This window comes from Polyodon spathula, chromosome 1 (assembly GCF_017654505.1).
Source record: "Polyodon spathula isolate WHYD16114869_AA chromosome 1, ASM1765450v1, whole genome shotgun sequence".
NCBI lineage: Eukaryota > Metazoa > Chordata > Actinopteri > Acipenseriformes > Polyodontidae > Polyodon > Polyodon spathula.
Genome location: NC_054534.1, coordinates 63,625,643 through 63,653,608, shown reverse-complemented (window position 1 = coordinate 63,653,608; position 27,966 = coordinate 63,625,643). Strand labels below are relative to the sequence as shown.

Genomic DNA, 27,966 nt, shown 5'->3' with positions numbered 1-27,966 from the left:
TTCTTTGTTCTAAACTGTTGAGGATCTCAATACAGCCGTCATTTAATTAATTATGCATTTTTACTTGGAGAAAAGAGGGATTTAATAGGGGATGGCATGGTGAGGGGCCACAAGCCATCATTAATGTTAGCTTATTTTTATGTTTTATGTAAGGACTCTAGCATGAAGACACTATAGTTTTAGCTTTCTAAATTTGCTTTCCTGTAAGCTTATTGAGTGAATAGTGCAGCGTATTTGTCAGTGGAAATTAAAAGTGAAAAAGAATAAGACTCATGATGGCATTTATCCTCATCATGAGCAGTATTTTATAAGAATACCAATGTATAGCATTTTATTGGTCAAATATCCTGAAACCCATTAGTTTGTGTGTTAGGATCCCAAGTCAAAATACAACCCCACTGTTAAATTCAGAAAGTGAAATGTATGCATTGCAATGGTGGTATAACAATGACAATACCAAGCACCTAGGATCACAATGGGATCCTAACACTTTCTATTTAAAATATTTATAATAGTACAACACCTAAATGAATAAGGCTCATTTTCATAATGTTTTGTTTGTGGGACAGAAGTGGAATTTGTTGTCAAAAGGAAACAAAACTACTGATATCACACAACTAGTAGAAAGAATTAGGTTAGAATTAGGTTAACTTAAGAAAACAAAATTGTTCCTACATTGTTTGTTACTAGTACTAATATTGTTTCAATAATCAGTTTTCTTTTTTCTTCAGAAAAATTGGCAGTTAAGCTGTAAGACACACAGTTAAGATTGAATTGGTATACAAGTCCTGATTATACATTTCTTGTAAGCTGTGAAAAAGCCTTTAAGACTTGTAATTGTAAATTAATTTAGAAATAATTGACACCTGTCTACTTTGTCTTTGCATAGATAGCTCAATGTCTTCTCTTGGCAGTGAATTACACAGATAATAATACTCAGAATGCAGTTCCTAATCCCAATATATAATTCTGTACCCAGCCCTGTGGGGTTTGGTTGGTTGACGTTTATTGCTGGTGTACATCCTCATGCCAAAGGATTTTATAGAGAACCCAGTAAAAAATATTAAAAAACAAGAAGGCTAATGGGAAGCCAGCACGGGATACAGTGTCAATCTTTTTTGCCCGATCAATGAACAGCTTTCTCATTTCCTCTTGGGTTTTTGCTGCTGGTGTGGCGGTGGAGTTGTTGTGCACCTTTGGGGTGACTCCATCTTTTCCCTGCAGACACTGGCTCACTCCATAGGCAGCAAAGCTGAGACGACTTTCCCTAACATCTTCATCCTTCAGGAAAAAATATAAGAAAAACAAAACACAAGGTTTTAATTTTTTTATGAGTGTTAAATTGGGGTTCTGTATTTTTAGATTCTTTATTTATTTATTTATTTATTTTTTCTAGTTTTGGACACATATAACATTCAATAGCCTAAAAATTATGTTTTGAAACAAACATTTTTCTACACGTTTATGAATATTATCACTGGTGACCACCAACTTTGGGGCCGGATATCAGGTTTGTTAAAAAATATAGATAATATATATATATATATATATATATATATATATATATATTCACATCTTAACCATTTGTAAAATGTCTTCTATTTCTTTCTATTTATTACAGATGTTTTTTCTTTAACAAAACTGTTGATTTATATACATTTCTGCTGGCATTTACGGGTTCCTGTTGAAGTTCATAGAGAAACTCTGAATCCTGCAAAGAATGAAAGTGACCCCAACCCCCAATGTAAAGCAGTGTTTACAGTTGGCAGCTTTAAAACTTATTCTCATTCACATCTGGAGGAAGACTAGTTTGGAGAATAGCAAACATTGACATTCTGGTCCCATTGAAGACTGGTCATAAACAAGATACCAATGTCATTTAAAACATTTTGATATAAATAAAGCAAAAAAAATATATTATTTAAAACAACTAACAATATATTAAGCTGATACACACATAGAAAACTAAGCAATGATAACATCCAAAATAAATAAATAAATAAACCCTAGTAATGAATGTATGTAACAATTTTTTTTTTTTTTTTTTTTTTTATACAATAGTTGTCATTATTTGCATGTTCAGGCCATATTTACTTCCTTTATTCAGTTCTATACAGTGGCTTTTGCAATGTTGTGTGCCTAAACTTTATTGCTCAGTCATCATTTTTAAAGAAATGCAAACTATGTTATTAAACAATATGTCTACAAGTACTGTGGTAAACGTTCAAGGATGGTGACGAGCTACATTCAATGTGGTACAAGTTACCATTGCGAAAACCCATTTTTGGGATTACATTATATTTAGTATAGGTTTTGTTTTGTAGGTTGCCAATGGTTACAAAAGACACCACAGAACAAACAATTAAGAGGAAATAAAAAAAGCCAAAAGGGGATGACAACAACTAAGATAAACAGCCAGGTCCTTGATGGAAAAGCACTTTGTGGCACTACTATATGTAACTATTTTCTATTACTTTTAAAATATACTTACATAATTGTATGCTTCTGTGGCAGAGCAAAGCTCTGCCCTTTAAATTGGCAGGGATGGGGTTAACTTCCCCTACCTGCCTGGGTTTATTATGTTCAGGTGGCTGGGGTTGATTAGTTGATTAGGTTGATTAACGATCAATCAGCGCCCAGCCACCTGATATAAAAGGAGGAAGCAGGTTGGTGTTTGTTTTGTGGTTTTTGAATTTTCTAAATCCAGTGAAGGCATTGCCCAGCCTGGAAACTTTATTTTTGTGAGTTTTGTTTTTGCTTTATTTGTGTTTGAGTATCTGTTATTTTGCCCTTGTGCACTTTATTTTTGTTTATTTATAATAAAATAGTTATTTTTTTGAACTGCAGTCTGTCTCTGGGCCTCTATCCACTCGCCAGCCTGCCACAGCTTCTTTCATATGCAAGGTCATAATAATAATAATAAGAAGAAGAAGAAGAAGAAGAAGAAGATGTTTCCTATTAAGTGTTATTACTTTATTTTCTTTTTTAAATAAGCCTGTCTCTTCAGAGCAGAGTCACCTCACGATCCAAAAGCTTTGCCTATCCAAAGTCAAGATCAATGATCAATGAAGTACATTATTGTACTTCACTCCAAAATATACAACACCTTTAAATGACAAATGCCTTTGTTTCATCATGAATCGTGTGAAACCTTTGAACAACACACGTTTCTGTTTTCCGTGATACTTTTTTATTATAGTTATTTTACCTTGTTCTTCTTTCTTTTGCGGTGGAATCTTAGCAGCTCCTTATGCTGCCTGGACACAAAGTTAACAGCAGCATACTCCAACAGTGCCGAAAATACAAAGAGCAAGCAAACTGCCATCCATATGTCAATAGCTTTGACATAAGACACCTGCCAAGAAAGAAAGATTATTAAAAAATACATTCATCCGTCAAACCTTTACTTTAATATTTTCCAGTTGACAGCTTTGTCAGACATAATATGCCACTCTTAATACGAAAGGTATTTGTTGCATTACGCAAGATATTTTCAATAGCTAACAGGTACTGACATTTCAAAGTTACTGCTTTGTTTTTGTTACTTATAGTTTATGTAGACAAGGGTTGCACACTATGGCTACAGCTAGCCTTAAAACTTCTGTAAGAAACACACCAGGATTTGGAAGCTTGGGGAAGGGAGCACAAAGTAGTGAAGCTGATTAGGAGGAGAGGCAGAAAGGAGACAGGCCTAAGACAAGACAATGTTTGATAAGGTTATGCGTAGAAACCCCTAAGACTTGGTTGGCAGATATATTGTATAAATCTGGCATCAATCCCAGATATTATGGTGTTCAAGTCAGGTCTTGTTTATCATCCGGATACAAATTCTGAATTCAAAACTGGATTAAACACAGGTGGTTGGCAACTGCTAATATAATTGCAGAACAAGACTTTGAGTCTCTGACACATACTTTGACCTGAAGAAACCCTTATGTTTCCACAACAGTTGCCTCATGTCCTATGAATAAAAACAATTCCAGTCGAAAACATCAGGCACAGGAAATAGAAATGGTTTGGTACACCATCAGAAAAATCAGAAATCTGGATAGGCTTCGAGATACAAAATGTACATGTAAAACCAAAACAGTGTGTCTTATAATGAACTTGCTGTGTAGCGTTCTTCTTTGTTACAATCTGTGCTAGATTAGCTTTGCTTTCCCATTCGTGGTCCATGCATGTTAGTTATTGTTAAACTATGTGTTAGAATGCCTTCTTCAACAAGCATCAACATTAACCAAAGAAATACAGTATATGCAGACGTTAACTTGAATTGCCTTTTTTACCGTTATTGATATTGGTATTAAAAAATAAAAGTACATATATGCTGGCCACAATCTTGGTTAGTTCAGAATTTTGTTCATGGATTTGAATTGGATGTCTGTAACAACCTAGTATGTAGTCCGTCAGACAGATATTTTAATCTTCGGAGATTCATTCTAGAAAAGTCTAACATAAGGTTTCTATAGATATGCATTTTAGCATTGGAATTAAAAACAAATGTTTATTTATGTCCTACCTTTGGGAGAGATGTCCGTGACCCTGAACTCTGTGTAGTCATGGTCAGCACTGTTGTAATACCTAAAGCCACTCTAGCAGGGGCTGCATCCATGTTGATCCAAAATGACACCCAAGAAAGAATGACAATAAGGAGACTAGGGATGTACATCTGAATAAGGTAGTAACCCATCTGTCTCTCAAGATGAAATCTCACTTCTATACACGTAAACTTTCCTAGTTGAAAAAAAAGAGAAACTCCTAAATATCAAAGTAATGCTGCATTCATGCACATCAAGGTAAAGTTGCTTTGCCATAAACATATGTAGAAGATTCAGGATGTACAAGGTCTGAAAAAGCAATTTGTTAACCTTCATCTGCTAAAAAGATTTTGTGCTTGCTACAACCAGTTAAAACAGTAGAAAACTACTGTACCTTGTTTAAATGAATTCATTAATAAATACAATAAGATCAAGTTTGTAATTGTTGGCAACAATATTTTTTCTTCTATAAATACATGTAAACTTGCAAAAACCTCTTGGTGCACAGATCATAGACAAAAGTACACTTGGAAACTAATATCAGTGATATGCAGTGTAGCTAATCTCGGAAGTAGCATGCTATTGTCCTGTACATACTTGCCAGTTACAAAGACTGTTTAAGGAATCCACTGGGAAGAAAATGGCTTGAACTGGTTAAAAATTGCCAGAGCATTAAAACATGAGTCCTCTAGCACCTTTGTTGATGTAGTAGAGGTCATATATGCCATGATTAGACTCTATTGAAACATACGTAGTATTTGTTATCTTTGGCACAAAAATCACTTTAGAAAACAGAGTATGCCTGAATCCTTCAAGGTAGAGTCACAGTCTATTTTAATCATCTACACATTGCTAGATTTGAACACTGCATCCCTATTACCCATTGGTTTTGGCCATCTCTTAGAGCTTTCCACCTGTAGCTGATTGTCCTTCATTGATTGCTCAGAGGGACAATTGTCTAACTTTGCTTTGTAGTAGAGCTGTCATACCAATGGAGCTGCTACCACAACCAAACAGCAATAGTTGGAAGATGACTCATGGTTGTTTGCAACCTGTGCTGATGAGTCAGTTCCAGAATTTCTTAAACACAGCTCAAGGGAAACTTCAGGGCAAACTGTAAGTTGTGTGAATAACACATCTAACATAAATACATCAAGGACCACCAGAATAATGTGCATCTTTACATTTCCTAACTCGTTGACAATGACTTATAGTCAAAACATTTATCATTGAATGAAAAAAGAAAGAAACAAAAAAAAACATATTTTTAATTCTACTTATAATTTGTTCATGTTTATAATTTACTGCTAAAGGTGAGGTGACAATAGTCCTATCTACTGTGGCTCACTGAGCCAACAGGTACCACATAAGCTTATCCTCCTGGCTCTCTGTGCCACTTTTATCAAATTGTGTGGTTGTTTTATGATGTGAACTCCAGTTGAGAGCACCAAACTCACTGATCTATGTTTGGACTCAAATCTTCAGAGGTCAGAAGGCATAAACTGATTAGGCTTCCTTTCCACATTGCCTAATATAATAAGATACAACATTTAGCAAATTTTTATGGTGCTCTTAGGAGAGTAGACAGCATCTGATCACTTATATAAATGATACCCTGCATTAATGACCTGCATTTAAATATATAATGTTATGAGTACTCAAACCCAATGAGTAGTTCAATGTTATATATTGTCACATGCATCTAGAACAGCCACTTATTAATTTATTACTGTAAACTACTATATGACATATTCCAGAACATGAAGCAATAGTCTTACCTGTATTGTAATGTTTAGTACAGTATCGTAAATCCGATTCGTCCTTCAGAATAAACTGTGGCAGTGTGAGCCCTTCCGCAACCTGAACTGGCCCGTTTTCTTGCCATTCAAAAATTAGATCATTCATTGTGTATCCAACTGTAGGTGAATAACAAAAAAAGAAAAATGATTCAACAAACAGACAGAGGGCCACATATGGATCACAGTGCAGTTTCACACACACACACACTATATATATATATATATATATATATATATATATATATATATATATATATATATATATATATATATATTAGTGTTTATATATATATATATATATCATTCTCAGTAGGACCCTAAAAAATAGGTAAATGCCAAGTTTTTGTTTATTTGGTTAAAATGGCATTTGTGTTGTAGTTAAAAGGGACAGTAAACCAGACTTGGAAATTTAAGATACGCTCTACTGAGCTCAACTGTATCAATGTATAATGGGCAGCGTTGTGTGATGCACAAGTTCTGTCATGACCAGTCAGTGACCAGTTGGGGTTGAAAAGCTCCATAACCACAAAACCACAGTGGTTAAGATGTTCGCTTGCAGTGTTCACACCCAGCCTCCACCTTGTTACATATGCACTCAGGAATTTAAATTATATACTGTTAAGAGTCAGCTGTGCTGTTTTCAGTGGCTTGATTTACATGAGACTCCTGATTCTCTCCACACTGTCAAGAAACTATGATATACTACTGTATGGTACATGTATATGGTCACAAGACTTCTGCAGCAAAGATTTCATAAATGACTTAAAATTCCAGGGCTGTGCGTAAATAGTGCATGGTTTGTAAAATAAGTATGAATTATTTTGAATTTAAGATTGGCAGGGATAGGGTTAATTCTATCCCTGCCGAATCCACATGTGGAATGTGGCTGGGGCCTTAATTAAATAATTGATGGCCAATCAAGCCCCAGCCACATGCTATATAAAGGAAGCCAAATCCTTTGTTTTGTTGGCAGAGTTTGAAGAGAGTGTTTCAAGAACCTTTAGGTGCATATTGTTTGTGTTTTGTTTAATCCTTTATTTTGGTCTGTGTACCATGTTTATTTGTTTCCATATTTTGGTGTGTTGTTTGTTGATAAACGTGTGCAACAGCACTTTAACTGCAGCTCTCTGTCTCTGAGTCTCCCTCCTCCAGATTAACTGCCTTGGCCTTGACGGTATCCTGCCACACAGCCCAGCTGCAATTTTACATTATAAAACTGCCATGAAGGTGGTGACACCTACTTAGTTTCTTCCCAGATGTATATTGTTGTTTTTTTACACCCTGAAGTGGAATATTGCATTCACCTTTTTACTTGCTTCAGAATGGGACTCACACAGTCTGTATAAGATTTCACTGGTCCATTTCAGTTAAAACCTACCCATAATGAGTTACTTTAAATACAGCAGCAGTTTTGTTCTAAGTTAGAGAGCATGCTCTAGCCTTAATTAATGTAGAAACCAAAAGGACATTCCCACTGTAGTACATTATAAATAATAAGAGACTGACAAATTAAAACAAATGATCTATTGAAGCATTAAAGGGTGCCAGAGAAAATATCCCCAAGCAGTAACTGAACAGGCAAAAAGACAGGGTGTGTGAAAATGGTTTTACATTCTAGTCAACATAATTAGAAGCAATATCGGTATGTGACCTTTTACATTTTATTTCTTTTCACCTACTGCAGTGTCGGTGTTGACAGGGGAGGTAGTTATCTATTTTACCCGCATTTATTTTGTGTAGCTATAGTCATTTTGTTGAGCCCTAACCATTTAAAACATCATACTACTGAAACGATTTCCACAGTCCACAAAAAACAGATTTGTACATTTTAGGGCAGCAGTATGAACATCTGACAATAGAGATCATTACAAATTAAAACTGCTAACTATAGAGGGAATTAACACTTATATTAGTAGACTGGTTGTTTGTTGTTGATTATTATGTGTATTGGGAACATGATAGCAAAGCTGTCTGGTGTGCACTAGTGTTCCTAACATAAACTTGAGGATTGTCAGGGTTAAGCAACACAATGCACAGACTGTGACTGGAGCTCAAAAGTTGTAGCTTAACAGCTCAAATCTTAGCCACTGTCCAAAGGAGCCAGGCTTGTTTAGACAAGAAGTTACACACCTGAAATATTGTCTTACTCTCCAGGTCACCCCCCAGTGTATTTATTTAATAAAAAACCCAAATATTTTCTTATATGTTTATATGACTTCTAACAAAATAAGCAACATGAGCAAAATATCAAGGTCAAGGTCACAAACCGTTATAATTGTGCAAGCATGATATCAGCACTAAGGCAAACATTTTGAAAGATATCTTCTTTAATGTGTTCAAATTAAAGCCTTGCCCCTGAAATTGTAAAGTTTCAAAACACCAAAAGCAGTTATCGTGAGAATTCTTCAGATCATAATCGTGATACAAAAATTCTGTTATTGTCCCAACACTACTAGCAACAACTCAGGAAATTAAATTTTCTGTGGTCAATTAGTAAACGCTGATTTGTGTATCAATGCTGAAACAAAGGGCCGAAGGGCCAAACAAACCAACACTAAATCAGTTGTATGCTGGTTGCGAAACCAGTATATGTAGCAATTGTTTATTTCTGTGTTTACGTCTTACCTTACGTCTCTCCTCTGACACTCTCCGCCTTCTGAGCTGAGAGTGGGTCTTTTATATTCGTGGCTGGAGCCTTAATTACCTATTAATAAATTACCTTATTAAGGCTCCAGCCACATTCCCACGCGAGTTCTAAGGAAGGGGTTTTAACCCCATCTTCATGACTATATAGTAGAAGCAAACAGCAAAACAAAAAGGACGGACGGTGCTCGACCACCCGCACACAAATCACAATAATAATAACAACAAACGATACATACAGAAATAATAAAATACACACAATGGGTGGGCACAGTGCTACAGTAACCCCATATATTTTTTTTCCTATTACTGCCTTTGCAGTTAAAAAAAAAAAGCAGTACACTTTCTTGCTGTCTAACACACCGCAGCTCCTTGAGCCCGTATAAGCTATGCGCTGCCCCGTTGAATGATTGCACACGGTCCAGAACCAGGTTATCACTGTGCTGCAACCTAGTGCAGCACCATGTGCTTCCCCTTTCTGCTCTCCTGATCGCCTACCGCAGCTACTCGAGCCTGTCTATCTACCCCGTGTATGCTATGAGCCACCCCGGGTTGGGTCTCTGGTGCTTCGGCACCCTCGGGGCTTAGATGCTCCATGCCTCGGTGCTTAGTGCCCCAGCACTCGGTGCTCCGATTCTTCGGTGCACCAGCACTGTATTCTGCCTCAATCAGTGCCCTCAGTGCTTCTGCACCCTTGATGCCTGAGTGCTTCAATACAGGTCTACACCCTCCAGTGTTTAAACAATGCCCGTGGGGCCATACAGACATCAAGCATGGCTAAATTCCACGCTTGCAAGTCCTGCACAATGTCCCCTGCTAGCACGGCTGAGCTGAACACAGTGTTGGGAGCCCCTGGCCAGGCAGCAGGCTCAAGCCCTTGCTCTGGCCCCAGCTCAGCCGATAACGCCGGACCCAGAGCTGACTCCGCCTGCACCAGGGGTCACCCTTATAGAACCGGATGTCAGCATTGCTGAGGAGGATCATAATGTGATTTCGATTGCAGCCTCATGGGAAGGTGGCTCTTTCCTTCAGAAGCAGCCCCTACCTCCCTTGACCATTCCTTTCGACGAGCAGTAGAGGAATTGCTGTAGCACTCTCACCGAGAAGGCAAGGCATTTCAGCAGATAACCTCAATGTTCCCCTCATGTACGGGAGAGAGCAAGATGGTGTCGTCCGCCGTACTCGCCAGTCTGTCCGGTCGGGCGAATAGTTTCTAATAGCTCACTGAAAGGATGCATATTCTACGTCCCTATTCATCCCATGCACAGGAAGTATCCCCTCTTCCCCTTTCAGGGGAGCGTCTTTGAGTCTTCCATGCTGCCATCCTGCTGGCACCCAGAAACGGGCAGACTCCAACTGTGGATCTGGCCCTGGATGGGACCATCTGTCCACCTTAATGATCTCAGATGCAGTTGTCAGTACACTGAAGAACGCTAGGGCCTCCTCCACAAGAGTGTTGCATGCCTATAAGTGGTTACATACCTATAAGTGCAAGTACTTTCAAAATGTGTGCATGAACAGAGGTCATGACCCTGATTATTGCCCTATAGCAACTATTTGCAGTTTCTGCAAGAACTGTTAGAAGCAGGTCGATCCACTGCTATGTTGAAAGTGTACTTAGCAGCCATATCTGCAAGCCATGTGCCCATTGACTCAGTATAATGGGCACTCATCACTGCATAAAAACTCTGCTTTCCTCCCTAAGGTGATCACAGCCTTCCACATGAACTAGTCTGTGGAACTGGAGTCTTTCCATCCACCTCCGTTTTCCTTGAAGGAGGATATGAGACTGAACTTCCTCTGCCTGGTGTGGATACTGAGGTGTTTCATGGATAGGACTAGAGCTCTGCGTCATTCTGAACAGCTGTTTGTTGTTATGGTATACAGACTCTAGGACAGCCCCTCTTTTAGCAGCAACAGTCGCACTGGATTGTGGATACAGTTTCAATTGCGTATGATAGTGCTGGCTTGCCCCCACCTGGCAGGGTAGCCGCGCATTCTAACAGAGGGTTGGCTATATCTTGTGCCCTGTTCAGAGAGGCCTCGCTGTCTGATATCTGTATTGTGGCTAGCTGGGCTATGCCGCATACTTTCTCCAAATTCTATGACCTTAACATGATTGATCCTTTCTTGCCTTCTTTAGGCACGAGGGTCCTTGAGGTTGCATGCTCGCACTGCTAGCCTTGGGTTATGCGGTCCTGATGCGTCCCTCAGTTGCTGACTGCTCTGGTATACTATACCATATCTCATACTTAATGTCTGGTGGTCATCTTCTCCAGGGTTACAATAAGTAACCTAATGTTACTACTCCACCCAACAACTCTTTAAACATGTTCTTGAGGAGAAGTCCCAACATGCCCCTCAATCTTAGTCTAAAACATTTAAGTGTCTGATGTTTGACCTTGTGATGGTGTCTTATTTTGGCGTTGAGAAACCAATATATTTTTTATTACGAAAGAATGTCAAGTTACCATCAAAGATTGAAAGGAGTCAGGAAAACAAAAAGAGACAGTATCTTTTTAAAGGTCTTTCACATTTTACATTGAAACTAATACCAATGATCTATGGTTTGTCAGCTCTCTCGGCTACTTTTAAACTACTCAGGTCCTAATTTCCAGACGTACTTCGATCTAACTCGGGCTGCCCAGCAGGAGGTGGGTTTCTTTTACATGGAGGGGGGGAGCTAAATCATACATGGCATGAAAAATCTTAAAGGTAATGTCAAAATATTCATAATGAAAAGGTGGCTGTACAAAACAGAAGGTTCTGTTATATTACTGTACCAGCTCTTTAACACTAGAACCGCCGGATTTTCGAACTACCTAGAACCGCCACGTGGTTCACTTTGACTCATACATTTTTAAACTGTATGAAAATGAAAGACATACTATCGGTACAACTGAAAAGGTTTATTTATGAACATCATATCTAACATTTGCATGGCAGAAACACCATATTTAAATGGAAAATTAACATAAAATGCTTTATTTTTATAATGATCGCAAACAATAATGATCATGAACAATGAAAAAATATAATAAAATACAGATTTCAAAGGAAATGGGTATGAATATATACCCGTGTACAGGTGTAAACAAGTATATGTACAAACAAAACTATAAAACCAAAGTCATTGTTTCTAATACTACATAAAAAAAATATATAACAGAACTTCCGGTATGATGGCTGCATTGTACTCTATGGAGGAGCGTACGTGTCCCACAGCTGACTGTGCCTGCATCTAGGAGCTGTGTTGTAAACACAGACGCAGTTCCACTGAACACTATTGTGTAAACATGTGTAAACTGATACATACAAACCTGTAAAACCGAAATGTTTTTATTGTTTTCTAAAAGTAATATAAATAAGAATATATAAAATGTGTTTCATATTAGGCACATAGGTTGTTATCCTACCTGTCATTTTAGTTTGCTGTATGCATCTGAGTGCAGCTTGCCATATTCCAATCAAAATGACTGCTTTCAAGATTAAATATTTCCTTCTGATATATTCCCAGTTGCATTTGTGGAACAAAATTAAGGATTGTTGTCTCCCAGGTACATTGAAAAATAAACATTCACTGACTAGGCTTTCACTGAGTTGGCATCTTGACACATCAACTATCATAGCAATCTCTGTCTCGTAGTGAGTCTACAAACAAAGGCTTAAATAAATAAATAAATAAATAAATAAATAAATAAATAAAAAACATGTGTGCTAGGAGGTGGGGGCATGTCTTGTTTGCTGCATTTACAAAAATAATAAAATACCTTAAATTATATTAAAAAAGAGAAATGTAGTGTAATGCATGGGTCACATTGACCCATGTGATGGTTCTAGGTAGAGCTTTTATACCTTTATAATTTTTATGATTCTGGCTATCAAACACCGTCAGGATAATTAATTAATATATTTAGGAAAAGTCAAAAACGGACATACACATACGACTTACAACGGAAGAGTAATTAACATTTTAAGTGTAAAATGGGTCACAATGACCCACGTGACGGTTCTAGTGTTAACATCTTGCATAAAATCTGATCAGATCATTCTTTAAAAAAAAAACTATGGTACCATTGGGTTTTTTTAATCATAAGCAACATCTCAATAAATTCCAATCAGCCTCAGCAGAAGACACCTTACTTCATAATAAGACAGTACAGGATGATATTTAATGACACTAAGAAGGATCGTAAAAGGATATATTAAAATAAGCTACTTACAACTTTCCAACTGCATTATGCAAGTCTGCACATCCATTGGGAAATTTTTAAGGTTCATAGGGCAGGAAAGTGTTAATGTCAATCTGGAAAAAATACATATATATATATATTCAGTTTTTTATTTTTCTTAAAAATATTTCCCAACATAAAATCAATGTCACCTTACAATAATTGATTCTGAGTTTCAGTGTTTGAAAATAAAATAGCAAACAGAACGAAATTTCAATGTACCATTTGTAATTCAGTAATATGAGAGAATTGGTCAGGGGTCTGAATACTTTTGCAAGCCACTGTGTGTGTGTGTGTGTGTGTGTGTGTGTGTGTGTGTATATATATATATATATATATATATCGATATATATATATATAGATATATATATATATATATATATATATATATATTGGTCTTAATAAAGACAGCAGTTTGGAGTGAAGTGAAATAAATGCAACTCAACATCAAGGATATTGATATCATTAAATGAAATCTACCATACGGAGAGATTTTTTTAGAAACAGAACGTATTTGAATAAAATAAAACAGGGGTAATGTCATTTGCATTATCAGCTTCGCTTCATGCCTCCAACCCAACCACAGCCTTATGTTAATGCAACGCAACCCACAACCTGTCATGTGTTATCCCTAACATAATCACTTCAGTATAATTTTTCACCTTTTGTTGCCTTATAGCCTGGAATTAAAATGCATTAAAATTGTTTTTTTTTTTTCATTTATCTACACATCCTACCCCACAACTTCGAAGTGAAAAAAATATTCTAGAAATTTGTAGAAAATTAATTAAAAATAAAAACTGAAATAGCTTGGTTGGATAAGTGTCCACCCCCCTTGTAATAAAAACCCTAAATAAACTCAGGTGTAACCAATCGCCTTCAAAATCACACAAGTTTAATGGCCTCCACCTGTGTTAAATTGTAATGATTTACATGATTTCAGGATAAATTCAGCAGTTCCTGCAGGTTCCCTCCACTGGGTAGTGCATTTCAAAGCAAAGACTCAACCATGAGCACCAAGACGCTTTCAAAAGAACCCCAGGACAAAGTTGTTGAAAGCCACAGATCAGGGGATGGGTATAAAACAATATCAAAGGCCTTGAATATCCCTTGGAACACGGTCCAGATGATTATTAAGAAGTGGAAGGTGTATGGCACCACCAAGACCCTGCCTAGATCAGGCTGTCCCTCCAAACTGGATGACCGAGCAAGAAGGAGCCTACCAAGAGGCCAATGGCAACGTTGCAAGAAGTACAGGCTTTTATGGCCAAGACTGGTCAAATTGTGCATGTGACAACAATATCCCAAGCCCTACACAAATCTACCCTGTATGGTAGGATGGCAAGAAGGAAGCCGTTACTCAAGAGCCCACCTTGAATCCAATTTTAAGTATGCAAAAAAACACTCAGGATATTCTGTAGCCATGTGGTAAAAAGTTTTGTGGTCTGACGAAACTAAAATGGAACTTATTGGCCTAAATGCAAAGTGTTATGTTAGGCGCAAACCCAACATAGCGCATCACCCAAAGAATACCATTCTTACTGTGAAGCATGGTGGTGGCAGCATCATTTTATAGGGATGTTTCTCATCGGCAGGGCACTTGTCAGGATAGAAGGGAAAATGAATGGAGCAAAGTACAGAGAAAACCTCCCGCCCTCTGCAAGAAAGCTGAAACTGGGATGGAAGTTCACATTTCAGCATGAAAATAACCCAAAGCACACAGCCAAAGCTACACTGGAGTGGTTAAGAAACAAAAAGGTAAATGTCCTTGAGTTGCCCAGTCAGAGCCCCAACCTAAATCTAATCGAAAATTTGTGGCATAACTTGAAGATTGCTGTCCACCAACGCTCCCCAAGGAACTTGACAGAACTTGAACAGTTTTGTAAAGAAGAATGCTCAAATATTGCCAAATCTAGGTGTGTAAAGTTCATAGAGATCTATCCCAACAGACTCACAGCTGGAATTATTGCTAAAGGTGCTTCCACCAAGTATTAACTCAGGGGGCTGGAGACTTATCCAATTATGATAAGTTTTGTATATATATATATCCTGCAACTTTTAAATACATAAGCAAAATTTTAAACGTTTAACACTTGGATAACTTTTAAACATTTAAAATGTAAACTATTAACAATCCTTATGCCTATTGCAGTAGTACACCACAAAATAAAAGCTTCCAAACCCACACCAGTAAAACCTGTATTTACAGCCACCCTTGTCTAACCTTTATCCACTTTTATCCTTACCTTATTGAGTAAAGAACATTTCCATTTTTAAATATTCTCAAAAGTTTGTTATCTGTAGTAACTTCATGAAAATGAGCTCCTTTCTCATTTGCAAAAAACAAATCAGGTTTCCAGATAGAATCTAACATAGAGGGATCCAAATCTAAAGAGTCATCGGGATATTCGCTATAAGCCAACCGGGGGTCATTCCACTGCTGACGAAGAAAGATGTTCACTCTATAATCCTATGGGAAACAAAGAGCACGGAAATGTTAAACCTCCCTTAATAATACAATATATAAATAATATTATTTTACTTTGTTTACTTAGAACATTTCTGCTTTGAAGAATTTGCATTATTGACACACAAGAACACAAACCAAACAGAGCAGAGTGAGAGACCTGTGAATTTAGGTTTCTCACATATAAATAGTTGGTTACAACCAACTTAATAAGTAAGTTTGTGTGTAAATTAATTTTATCTGGCTTTATCCATCAAGTGTAAGTCTCACAACTGGTCAATAGGGCTAGAGCTAATTTTATATTATTGGAATGTTATTTAAATATGTTCTGAGATGACAGATTGATGCACTTTTTTAGTACAGTGGTAAATATGTATGTTCAATTACTCAAATACTGTCTGTATTAAGGTTTTGTTGCCTGTCTTAAGGAGCTACACTTCAGTGCTAGTTACCTGGCATATGTATGTGTCACATAGGCTAGATCAGCATCTTTATAAAAAATTTGAGCCAGTGCTATCTAATGATTGGAAACTTTTGATCAAGTTTCCCTTTGCATTGCTGGAAATACACTGCTGTGCAGTAGAGGGTGCTGATACTTACAAATATGAATATTCTTTGGCTGATCTTGCCTATACTGTCAATGGCAGGCAACTGGAACTGATGAGCAGCTCCATAACTCAAATCACCTTGTCTTACTCTGGACATGTGACCATTGTGCCTTTTTGAAATGTGACACCAAAAATAAAAAGTTGATTAAATGGTTTATTGCAGGAGATATTCAAACACATGATTGCAATATTGAAGCAATGACTAAAAACAGGTATTATAACTGTAACTGAAAATAACAAAACTGACGAATAAATACACAAACACATCGTAAAAATATATTTAACAGGTTATACATAAAACCAAATTCCACCCTTCAGTTAAGGCTAATTGGAGAATTTTCCCCAGTACCCCCATGCTATAAAAGAAAGAGGCCAATGGAAACGTTGCAAGAAGTACCAAAAAAGAAAAAAAATACTGTCAAAAAGTTGTTTTTAAAATCCAAACTACCACTTGCAAATCCAAACTCATGTACAAGCTTATGAAGAAATAAAATAAAATGTCTTCCACGCGATATTTAATGTAATAATGCACTGTACAAGAAATGATCACACAAAACAACCCTCTGGAGCTTAGCTTTAATAATTGTATTTATTTTTTTTACATCACCATCTACAACCACTGGTGGCACATGGTACAGATGATCAATGAAGCTGTTGCACAGTCATCTTTGTTTTCCAGAACTCCCAAATTGAGTTAATCAGCTCTAGATGTTTGATTAATTTAATACATCAGGATTTGCATGCTGGGGAGATGTTTTAGAGTTAGTTGGGTTGAAAACATTTTGCTTTTTTAAAGAATGCATTAATAAAAATGAAAATGGGCAGACCAGACCACAGCAGCATGATTTTGGGAATAGGCACAATCAACATTACCAGATGAAAGGAGATTGAGGACGGAACTGCATTGTTTTCAATGCATTTTTAAGAACTGGTCTGTGGATTTTGTGGATGAACAGATCAATTATTACACCAGTGTAGTGTTATTTTCAGGTACCCATCAGATTGCAATTCAAATCTTTCAAAACATTTATGACTATACCTAAAGAGTAAGTAGCAGGGTCCAAAAAATATAGCATTATTTATATGTCCCCACATGTGCGACAACTGTGTAAATAAGGTATCTGTCATTTTTCTTTTCATTGTTAACAACCTGACAACTTGTTACATAACTTTCAAGTCTGTTTCAAAGCTCTTTTCAAAATGGCCAAAATTGTCGTCAAAATCACTGCAAAAAAAACAAACAAACCATAATGCTTTGGTGTTTCTGTTCCATACCACATCAAGGATCACTATTGCTGTGTTACCTGTTTGACAATGTGAGCAATACACCTTACACTATTAGTGAACTAGAGTGGATATTTTGAAAAGAGCTTTAAAGTTATAAGTGTTAAAAATTGTCAGGATGTTAACAATGAAAAGAAAAATGACAGGTACGTTATTTAAACAATGACAGCAATACGTGAGGACATATAAAGCTATATTTTTTTTTGAACCTCGCTACTTACTCTATTTCATGTATTTATTTTTCAAGTCCTGACACACAAAGGTAATCCTCACATCCCAATGCACAAGTATGTCCATTATTTATTCATTTATTTCCTTTTATTTTGTATACTTTTTTTACAGATTTATATTTGAGTAACTGTTGTAAAATCATAAAAAAATAAGGGAGCAGTAAAACAAAAAAAGGAAGTTCTGCAACATAAGACCTACTAAAGATGGCTGCACAGAATGCTGCATTGTCTTTTAGCTGAACAAATACAGGTGTCAACTGGCCTCAGGCCATCCTGTAATACTGCATTACTAAAGAGTCAAAATTAAAGAATTACAAAAATAGAAACGTTAACGTAACCTCGGACATGTTCAGCAAATACTAAAAAATTATTTCAAGGCCTGTAAAAAAAAAAAAAAAAAAAAAAAAAAAAATATATATATATATATATATATATATATATATATATATATATATATATATATATATATATATATATATATATATATGGCTGTGTTATTGTGTTTGCATTCAGCAGAGCTGTGTGCAGGACTGGGTTACATGACCCCGGAGTGGTGCGGTTCATGCGCTTGTGGACAATGTGTCCCTGCTTACAGTCCTAGTTCCCACTCTGTGACTGTACATGCAACTCTGCACTAGTGTTGCCCCTGTGGGAGTATACAAGAGTGTGGAGTATTTTGGAGAATACTTGCTAAATTGCTGTTTTACCCTTTTACGCAAAATAAGAGTTGCTGCTTTGGGCAAGACCTGCTTATATTCTTCATATTTTCTTTTTCAATGAGTTTTTACAATATTTTGACAAGTTTATAGCTTTGTATAAGAGTAACACAACCCCAAATGTGAGTAAGGAATTTAAAAAATGCGTACTTCATGTGTAGCAGTTTGAAAATTTAGTGTAGAGCAAAACAATGTGGAATAAACCTAAATATTTTATAACAATCTCATTTATTCCGAAAATGCGAAACTATGAACACTGTTTTTTATTATTCTCCCAATGTGCAGTGTAGTTTTAAAATATGACAGCCTCTGATCCCACTCAGCTACCTATTGGGAGAGACTGCGTTGCCTAGAAAGCATGCAGGCTCAGTCAGCCCCATTCTCTAATACAGCTCTGAGGGAATTGTCTTGGAGAAAGTCCACATTTGTTACAAATACAAACATGACTAAGAATTTGGGTTTTTTCTTGGTCCTATCAAAGTATAAAGAAAATGGTACGTATATTGAAATACAATGGAAAAATGTGCAATTTCCATTTATTTACAGTTATTTTCAAATATTACAAAGAAGCAGTGTAACAGAGATACAGTGATTTGTGGTGTTAGATCTCCCTCCCGACCTGCGAGGGCACTGTGTAAAGGGAAAAGGGAGTACCCTGGACTGGATGGCCCAACAGTTCATTCCCAGGGTTAGGTGGAAGTCAGCCATCTAGAAAGGGGGCAAAGCTATGGTGCACTAAATCATCGACCCAGAAGGGAAACAATGTGGCATCCGTAGATTGGAGGAGTGGGTGCATTTGTTAACCAAGGGGTCATGGTTGATGGTATTTAACACTAGAAGACCCGGAGATATACTCATACCTACAGCCCCGCAGCAGTCTTCCTGACGACTGTATTCAAAACATAGCTTGGTTAAATAAGTGTTTACCCGCCTTGTAATAGCAATCGTAAATTAGCTCAGGTGTAACCAATTGCCTTCAAACACACACCAAGTTAAGTGGCCTCCACCTGTGTTACATTGTAGTGATTCACATGATTTCAGGATCAATTCAGCAGTTCCTGTAGAATCCCTCCACTGGGTAGTGCATTTCAAAGCAAAGACTCAACCATGAGCACCAAAGAGCTTTCAAAAGAACTCCAGGACAAAGTTGTTGAAAGGCATAGATCAGGGGATGGGTATAAAAAAAATATCAAAGGCCTTGAATATCCCTTGGAGCTAAGTCAATATGATTATTAAGAAGTGGAAGGTATATAGCACCACCAGGACCCTGCCTAGATCAGGCTGTCCCTCCAAACTGGATGACCGAGCAAGGAGACCTGTCAGAGAGCCTACCAAGATGCCAATGGCAACGTTGCAAGAAGTACAGGCTTTTATGGCCAAGACTGGTCAAATTGTGCATGTGACAACAATATCCCAAGCACTACACAAATCTGGCCTCTATGGTAGGGTGGCAAGAAGGAAGCCATTACTCAAGAAAGCCCACCTTGAATCCCATTTGAAGTATGCAAAAAAAAAAACTCGGGAGATTCTGTAGCCATGTGGCAAAAAGTTTTGTGGTCTGACGAAACTAAAATGGAACTTTTTGGCCTAAATGCAAAGTGTTATGTTTGGCGCAAACTGCTGACCACTACCCAAACAGAAGAGGAATTAGCCAGAGCACTAGAACGGACCAGTGGTGCCGTTCTGAGGGGGAGGATATATGACCGGGAGAGCTCTAACGCTGGTTCCTATGCAAATGTGTGCAGCTGGGACACATAACAGGAGGCGTATTGCTGGGCAACCAATTGAGCACTTAGGCTCGCCTGGCACTGAGCTGATTGGGATGTCCAGATTGGCTGGGGGGTGTGCCCGGGGAAGGCTGTGTGCATCCATCAGACGGGGTTCAAACTCCATCCTGGGAAGTGACAGCTGCTGAGGGAGACGCACTTTCTAGGAAATGTTGTAAGAGGAAACGGACCCGCAACATCGCAACAGACACGGAGAAGGTAGCAGCAGTAAAGGGATGCCCTCCCACGGACAGTCTCCAATAGAAGATAACCAGTACTCCTGGGACGGCGACTGTATTTGGAGGGTTGCGGGAGGACCTCGCACATGTTCCAGTTCTGGCCTTTCCCAATTGCCAGTCCTTTATCCTGGGCACGGACACTAGCAGGAGGGCCTAGACGAGGAGCAGGTGGTCACATACTACAGCCGCTCTCAGCAAGGTGGGAATGAACTACTGCGCCACCCACCGGGAGTTGCTGGCTGTAGTCCAGGCCATACAGCACTTTTGCCCCTATTTGTACTGCAGGCGTGTACACCTGAGCACAGACCACGCATCCCTACAGTGGCTGCTCCAGTTTCGCAAGCCAGAGGGACAAGTGGCTAGACAGATTGAGGCCCTGCAAGAATATGACCACTCTACTGAGAATCGGCCAGGTCGCCTACATAGTAACACAGATGCTGTCACGTCATCCTTGCGAGGAGAAGCAGTACAGGCACTGTGTATGGCTGGAAGAGCAAGAGGCACAACACTATCTGGATGAGCATGCAAGTTCCATCACTGCCAGTGTGGAAAGCCTGCCTGAACTGACTGGTGGAGGTTTGGCAGTTGCAGGGACTGGACACAGACCAACTTGAGGGGAGGTGTCAGTGTTCTTCCCAGGAACTAAAATGTTCTACGCTCAATGGAGTGCCTGCAGGAACGTTTCTACTAGGGTACCGTTGGAGCGTGTTGCAGTGGATATCTTTGGCCCATTTCCACATTCCGAGAAAGGCAGCTGGTTCACTCCTGTGGCCATGGGTTATTTCACAAAATGGCCTGAGCCTGAGGCATATGCCATTCCGGATCAGAACACAACCACCTGCGCCAACACACTCTTGGGTGGCATGTTCAGCCTGTTCAGGGTGCCAAGGGAGCTGCAGAGCGACCAGGAGCTGAATTTTGAGACACAGGTGTATGGCGAGGTTCGGAAACTATGTTCGGAAAGAAGCTGCACAACCCAGTGGACCTGTTTTTCATGAAAACACTGCAGCCTGATGTCCTTGAGCCGGCTGGACTGCAATACTTGCATCAACTCCAGGACTGGCTGGATGATGCCCACAAATTTGCCTGGACACACCTCACCGGGGTTGGCTAGCGACAAAAACTGACATAGGTCAGGGGAGCAAGTGTGGGTTTATTACCCCCAGCGCCACAAAGGACTCTATCCCAAGCTGGTCAGCCACTGGGAGTGGCCTTGCAAGGTTTTGGAGCACCTCTCAGAGGTGGTGTACCAGGTAAGGCTCTGGATCAATGGTCAGGTGGTTGCCCTGCGCCGTGACTGTCTGGCCCCCTACCCCGCCAGAATGGACTTGAACTCCCCTACCGGCAATGGGGAGTCAAACCCCGGCACATCAAAGCAGGCAACCCCAACAAAGAGGGGATCTAGGATTCTGGGAAGCGAGAGGTATTGTTGTTTGCAAGGGGATTATTGCTGTTAATGTGCAATTGTTCCTTGCTGTTGCGTATGTGTGTTCTGTGCTGGTTTTGTGTTTGTAAAATGTTGCTTTATGTTAGTCACCATAGGTAGTTGTTTGTGTTCCTGTGGTGGGCTATGCTATTTCCAGTCCTGTTGGTTGCTTGTATACTGTGCACTGCGCATTGCTTTCGGTTGTAAAGGAGAATCTCTGGCCCTTTTGGGACTCAATAAAAAGGACTAAAATAGCAGTTCCATTTTGTCTATTGAAGTAATTCGGCCTCCACCGCATTTGTAATATATTATATATATATATATATATTATAGATATATATAATATATATATATATATAACTATATATATTATTATATATTGACTTTCGTAACTGAAAGCATTATATATCTTTAAATCTTTATTTCACTCACTAACGAGTGTTGATGATTCTCAACGTTCCGACTGTTCTCCATTTCTCTTTTTAGTAAACTAAATATGTTGCATTTTTAAACGGTTTTATGCTGATTCATAATGTAGAGTGGTTGAACATTACCATTTGTGCACTCATGAACTGGGAAAGGGAGACATGTTTACTCATCTTACAAAATAAATTCCTTTCGAAAGGCTCTTTCAAATGCCAGGAACTGTGCATGGGAAAAAAATGAAAAATCAATTGAAGTCGGTGTAACATCGGTATAGTTCCATCAGATTTGCTTTTGTTCAGCTTTAAGAATCTTTCAGAAGCATTTTTTTTCTGAAATAGTTCATGGTAAATCATCTAAACAGAAACACAACAGAGAACCAAACATAATATATTATAGTAGGATAAGTAATAAGTAGAAAAAAAAGAAATACCAGGGATATAAAGTTGTAGTCAAAAATTACATACCCCAGTGAAAATTTATAATTTCTAGACATTTCTCGAAAACAAATAATTATAGGAAAAATCTTTTGTAGCAAATGTTTTCCTTTTATGGATGAGGAAAACATGGTAAAATAAATAAATGTCTACAATGATTTATTTCAGCAATTTTTTTGCAAAACTCCAAAAATGATCATACCAACAAGGAAAATGAAATTAACATCTAGTTGATGCACCTTTAGCAATAATAACCTCTTTTGAACGATTAGGATATTTGTCAATGAGCTTTTGGCATGATTCTTTAGCGATTTGTTACCATTCTTCAACGCAAAATTGTTCCAGTTCATTCAAATTCCGAGGACTTTTCTTGTGCACAGCCTTTGACTAGGTTATTCCAGAACCTTGATTTTATTCTTCTTTAACCACTCAGTAGATTTTGATGTAGGCTTTGGATCATTGACGTGTTGGAAATTTCAATTGTGTTTTAAACCAAGTTTTGTAGTGGAGAGTTTCAGATGATTGGCCAATATCTTTTGCTATATGCTATATCTGTATGCTATGGAATCAATTTCACCATGTATTGGAACTAAATTTCCTGTGCCATTAGAGGAAAAACAGACCCACAGAAGGTTACTGCCTCTATGCTTGACAGTAGATATGGTGTTCTTTTCTTTGCACGCCTCATCAGACGTTCTCCAAACGTAACCACTATCAGCATGACCATAGAGCTCGATTTTTGTTTAATCACTCCACAAAACCTTTGACCAGAATTCATAGCCATCATTCAAATGCCATTTTGCAAACTTGAAGCTATTGTCCTTGTGACGTTTTCCTAAGAGTGGCTTTTTCTTGGCCTGCGACCTTCTGGACCTTCACCATGCAATACTTGACCTATGGTTGATATGGAAACCCCAGTCCCAATAGCAGCCAATTCACTTTGAATATCTTTGGCAGTCAATCTCAGATTGTTATCAACTTTCCTCATAATTCTTCTACTTGTTCTTAGTGAAAGAACCCTCTTTCTTCCAGACCAGGGACGTTGTGACAGTACCATTAGTCTTGTACTTCTTGATAATAGAAACAATAGTTGAAACTGGGACACTCAAATACTTGGGAATCTTCTTGTATCCTTCTCCAGCTTTATGACAATAAATAATTTTCTGCCTAAGGTCTTCAGCTAGCTCTTTTCTTTTTCCCATATTGACTTTTTGGTAATGACAGCAATCATCTTATGCCTAACCGTTTTATACTGTCTAAGAATGTTCATCTACAATCCAACACTTTCTAGCCTTTTCTAGAACTGGGTTCTGCATTATCATATTGAAATGCATACTTTTGAATTAGCATTTTTTGAGTTTTATAGAACAACTGCTGAAATAAATAATTGAATAAATCTATTTCTTACATCTTTTTTTCCTCATCCACAAAAGCAAAACTTTTGCTACAAAAGATTTTTCCTAAAATTCTTTGTTTTCTACAAACTTTAAAATTTCCATTGGGGTGTGTAAAAGTTTGAATACAACTGAATGTTATAATCTGCTATCAATGTAGCATGGCCAGGTCTTGTTGTAGGCGAGTACCCAGGGTCTGGAAAGTATGAGGATGATTTCAGGGAATACTATGGAGATTAAAATGGCCTAGTCAATGACATTATTATTTTAAGTAGGGCCTGTTACAATAAAAATTAGAGGGATATTTCACCTCCTATTGTGCATTGTTTAACTTGAAACTTTGTGTATATTTGTTCATAGTACAGTTGTTTTTTTTATAAAAAAAAGAATAACATCAGCCCTTTTTTGATGTCTTGAAATAAAACTCCCTCTCTACAGCAGTTACTGCATAGGGCAATATTTCTTAATTACCTAAGGTTTGACTTGTGTTATATTACAGTACAGTTATACACACCGAGGGTCCAGACCTTTCAGTATTTTCAGCTTCCTTGTTTCCTTGTTTATGGTGAATCGGTTATTCTTTGGTGAATTAAGTTATCTTTTACAGCTTATTTTATATTTAAAAATGTATTGTGTACCGAGATCTACAGTATCGTGAAAAAGTATTTGCACCCTGTCTGATTTTCTGAATTTTTGCATATTTTTGACATTGAATGTTATCAGATCTTCAACCAAAATCTAATATTAGATAAAAGGGACCCTGAGTGAACAAATAACACAACATGTTGATACTTATTTCACTTATTTATTAAAGACAGTTATGCAACACCCAATGCCCCCGTGTGAAAAAGTAATTGCTCCCTTAGACTCAATAACTGGTTACGCCACCTTTAGCAGCAATAACTGCAACCAAACGCTTCCTGTAGTTATTGATCAGTCTCTCACAGCACCGTGGAGGAATGTTGGCCCACTCCTTCATGCAAAACTGCTTCAACTCAGTGACATTTGTGGGTTTTCGAGCATAAACTCCTCGTTTCAGGTCCTGCCACAACATTTCAATGGGGTTTAGGTCAAACTTTCTCCATTTCAACAATATGGCTCTGACTGTGGTTTGGTGTAGCCCCAGGGGGCAATAACTTTGTCACACTTGAAGATTGCGTGTTTGATTGAACTATGTTTGAACTATGGTGTCATTTTTTCTCTTAGACTCCCTCTATATACTACTACAACCCACAAAAAGATCTGACCAAATTCAATGTGAAAATGTGCAAAAATGCAGAAAATCAGTCAGGGGGCAAATCATTTTTCACGGTACTGTGTGTGTGTGTGTGTGTGTGTGTGTGTGTGTGTGTGTGTGTGTGTGTGTGTGTGTGTATATATATATATATATATATATATATATATATATATATATATATAGACACACACACACACACACACACAGTGCTACCCCTTTATAAAGCGGTTTGCTGGGGTCCATAATTGCAGACTGCGTTATTTTTGTTTTGCGTTATAAGGAATATTCACATTTGTTCCCGAAATGATTTACAATGGCCAAATTAATATTGTAGCATACCGTGGAAAATGAAGGAAAGTGACACACACAATTTGCAGGTACTCAAATCCACGGTTTATTATTCCTGGCCCCTGGCAGCCTGGGCCACACCAAAAACAACAAACAGTCTTGCACATTCACACAGCAGCTTGTCTGACTCTCAAATTGCCTAAAATAATGTACGTTCAAATTCCATTACTTCTGATGACTAATGGAAATAGGAATAACTCCTATTGGCAGAGTGCTGTTTGGTTATTTTATTATTGTGCATGTATAGTTGGTTTAACAAGCTCAGTCAAACTCTTGCATTGATTGCTGACCCTAATATTACATTATTACAGAAATGTGATACTTAATGTAATTTACAAAAAAAAAAAAAAAAAAAAAAAAAAAACATTTTAAGGATTTGGGGTTTGGCTCCAAATATGATTAAATATATGCTGAAGACAATCTGCCTGAGCTCAGGACTACCAGTACATGCTAATTATCTGTTGACTCCAAAGCTGCTCCTAAACACAGGTCCAAGACCTGAATTCTAAATATTTGAATAATTGCATTAACAGCTCATTATTATATCAACAGTTAAGGGGGTGGTTAAAAACTAAACTGATTATACGCTTTTTGTTATTTAAATAGCTGCTCCATACACTTTTGCAAGGTTCTGGGTGTCTTTTTTCAATCTGACTTGAAAAAAGACACCCAGAAATCTAAAGTCAGTATTTCTTTGCAGTTTCTCAAGTCAAACTCCACACTATAATACAATTTGTAATACAGAATTGGTACTGCTGTTGTATTTATTTTTATTATAAAAGGTACTAGACCTGGGGGTCCTGGAGTGACTCATCTGATAGAAGCGCAGCCACGTGGTGCGCAGGGTGAGTCATACAGCATTGGTTAGCATCTTGGCTGTGTGAAGTAGGCTGTTCTTCACTAGGTTCTCAGAAGTGAGCCGAACACTGGCCCTGGCGCTTCTGTGGGTTAGGGAGGTAAAACCAGCAAGAACTGTTTTCCCTCATCGCTCTACAGCGAACCCTGCTGGCCCAGTGAGCTCAGAGCAGACAACTGCAGGGCTGCTCTTTGTCATCCAGAGGTCAGTAGCTCGCTGACATCAACTCTTGAGTTACTGGGTGAAAAAGGAAGCTGGCTTGGTTGTGGGATCGCCCACTGAGCTTTCGGGTATCCTGGGCCGTGCATGTGGGGCGTTGCCTCGGTGAGGTGAAAACTGATTGAACATTCCAAGTTGGGAGAAAATCAGGGGGGAAATTATAATTGGACACTAAATAAAAAAATAAAAATAAAAAAGTATACCTTTGCCTTACTACTTGCCTAATTCTTGTTGAATAGAATAAATTCAATAAATACATGAGACAACTTGAACATATTAATCAAATTTAAAAGATACATACCATGGTTGTTTCTGCAATTGAACCAAAGCTGTTAATAAATATGTTGCATGTCACATTGACAGGAGGACCTGAAAAAAAAAAAAAATACAAATCTCCGCGTTACAGTGGATTGCTGTACCAACACAATGAAGACATGGTGAATATTCATCATCAGTATTTTTGTTTTGTCCTTATACAGTTTTAAACATAACTTTAAATTATTTCATAGACCAATGCAACTTTTATACACAAAAGTGTTTTCTGAATTTTTCCAATACGTTTTTACATCAAGATTATTTAATATGCTGCTGGAACACAATAATTGGGCATTAGGATGAGACTGTCAAATGCAATCTGATAAAAAGCTCTGGGGTCTCGTTTTGTTTTTAAAGAACATTTATGAATTTATCCATTTGACCGATCTGATCAATCAAACTTTCCTCCACTTATGAGAAAAGTTCTTTAACATATAACTCAGTTGTTTATTCATAATTAGTCCACTAAGATGCAAAAACCACATTCAAATGGGACAACCAGATGACAGCAGAAGACAAGACAAAAATATATAAAAATCACGCACATTAATATTTTAAAATTACCTTTCCTCACCCATGATGGAAAATCATGTCACTGTGCCCCAGTATCTATTATACTTCACAGTCATACTATACTTCACATCCTTTAAGATTTAGATTTTTTTTTTAAGTTGATGTACCTTTAAAGTTTGGTCTGATTCTTGCGTCATATCCTGATGTCCTTCCCATAAGCTTGTCCAGGAAATCGGACGGTGACATTGGAATGTTACGACTCCGGGCTCCTTCGGG

The 27,966-nt window shown here is 37.9% G+C and overlaps 1 pseudogene; it reads right to left on the bottom strand.

Annotated features, from left to right (window-relative positions):
- Positions 1 to 38: 38 nt before the first annotated feature.
- LOC121297769 lies at positions 39 to 27,966 on the bottom strand (annotated as a pseudogene).